We start from the raw sequence: 2,141 nt of genomic DNA, 5'->3' as shown, positions 1-2,141 counted from the left end.
CTTGGTCACAGCCTTCTCAGCTGCTGCCTGCTCGTCCTTTTCAATCTTTTCAGGATTTCTGTAGGTGTAGAGGTCAGGCATGGCCTCCTATGGGTGTTCACGGGAGATGGTGCCGCGCACGCGCAGACCTTCCGGGGCGAGCATCCACCACAGCAGACCCACTGAGTGAGCTCCCTTCTTAGGATCTTACATCAGGATACATCAAGTTAGTCTGGAAACAGAATGGCCAAGTAATGCCTGAGAGGTCCAAGAGTAAGAAATAATGGAGAAAAGCAGAAGAAATCACAAGCCATTTAAAAAATGTTTTCCTCTCTCCTTAAAGCTTTCATACATTAAAATCATACATTTGTAGCAAGTATTATTATCAGACGCCACTCATTGGGCCAGAGACCCTTGTGGTGTTAGCGAAAAACTTGCCCCTCACATAGCACACTACCTACACTTGTGAGTTCATCGGCCAGTTGCCTCAACTCCAAGCTCTAACAATGTGCAGGGGAATACTTTAAAAAAACACTTTGTAGGGACTTCCCTGGTGGTGCAGTGGTTAAGAATCCGCCTGCCAGTGCAAGGGACACAGGTTTGAGCCCGGGTCCGGGAAGATCCCACGTGCCGCGGAGCAACTAAGCCCGTGCGCCACAGCTACTGAGCCTGCGCTCTAGAGCCCGCAAGCCACAACTACTGAGCCCGAGTGCCACAACTACTGAAGCCCGCGTGCCTAGAGCCCGTGCTCTGCAACAAGAGAAGCCACCCAATGAGAAGCCTGGGAACCGCAACGAAGAGTAGCCCCCGCTCGCTGCAACTAGAGAAAAGCCCGTGCGCAGCAACAAAGATCCAAGGCAGCCAAAAATAAAAATAAATAAATAATTTATTTAAAAAACAAACAAACAAACAAAAAAACACTTTGTAAAGCCGTCTGGCAGTTTTAGAAACTTGAACATATACCTGCCATGTGGGCCAGCTGTTCCATGCCTAGGGACTCACCAAGAAAAGTGACCATATGTTCCTGCAAAGACTTGTACCCAAGTGCTCACAGCGCCTTGGTTGTGACGGTCCAGAATTGGACGGAGCCTGGATATCCATCAATGGGCGAACAGAGCAACATGTTACAGTATGTTCACTGATGGAATAGTGCTCAGCAACAAAAAAGGATGGGAATGCACTGCATGATGAATCTCAGAATAGAGTGAAAGGAGACAGATGGAAAAGCTTTCACATCACATGATTCTGCTTGTATGAACTCTAGGAAACACGGACTAATGTAACACGGGGTGATGGGCATGTCCATTAGTTTACTGTGGGGATGGTCTCACAGGTATGTTTATGTACAAATAATATACATACACAATATGTCACTTATCAGTTTTACACTTTAAATACGTGTAGTTTATTATATGAAAATGATAAGTAAATAAAGTTGTTTTTTAAAAAGCGAATTAATACTTAAAACTCATTGCTTCCTAATTATTTTACATTTTGCTATCACGTATGCCATGGGTATGCCATGGGCAGGTAGTAAATATTTAGGCTTTTGGGCTGTATGGTTGACATGGCTGTGTTCCTGTCAAACTTTATTTGATAAAATAGGTGTAAGTCTGTGGCCTCAGGCCGAGGTTTGCAAACCCCTGTCCTGAGCTGGAGGACACGTAACCCCAGCCTCCTGGGTGGGGTGGGAGCCACTGGTGTCTCCTCCCAACCCTGATCTAGGGGTCGCTCAGAGCTGGACCTCAGCCCTGCCGGGGTCGGGAGCGTTCATACCTTGGAGACCAGACATCACAGGTCTCGGCATCTCCGTGTGCGCGGATTGTGGGTGTCGATCAGCAGGGTCCTGCCCGGGGAGTCAGGGAAGAGGTTCTGTGATGGGTGGATGGGCCTGGCCGACCAGAGTGGCCACAGGGTCAAGCACTGGTGGGGAACACGGGACCAGGGCCTAGCTGGGCTATGGGGGATCTTCTCCCCAAGGCCCCCGGCCACACCAGGCCTTGGGGCACCCATGGCTTTGGCCTTACCTTCTCTTTCCCTCGGGTGTGTGTCCCGAACCACCACGTGGCATCCTGGGCTCGTGCCCTGTCCCCGCCCACAGAGGCCGCCTTAGATGCCGGGGGATTTGGGAGCGGGGCCTGGGTTTGAGTCCTTCCCCCTCC

At 50.0% G+C, this 2,141-nt stretch overlaps 1 non-coding gene across 1 annotated transcript; it reads right to left on the bottom strand.

The window, feature by feature from the left end:
• Window positions 1-344: 344 nt before the first annotated feature.
• LOC114236787 (small nucleolar RNA SNORA62/SNORA6 family) lies at window positions 345-494 on the bottom strand. The gene has a single exon (XR_003622650.1). It is a non-coding gene; the product is annotated as a small nucleolar RNA SNORA62/SNORA6 family (small nucleolar RNA).
• Window positions 495-2,141: the final 1,647 nt, after the last annotated feature.

The sequence above is a fragment of the Balaenoptera acutorostrata genome, chromosome 15 (genome assembly GCF_949987535.1).
Source record: "Balaenoptera acutorostrata chromosome 15, mBalAcu1.1, whole genome shotgun sequence".
In the NCBI taxonomy this organism is placed as follows: Eukaryota; Metazoa; Chordata; class Mammalia; order Artiodactyla; family Balaenopteridae; genus Balaenoptera; species Balaenoptera acutorostrata.
This window is presented reverse-complemented; position numbering and strand designations above follow the sequence as displayed.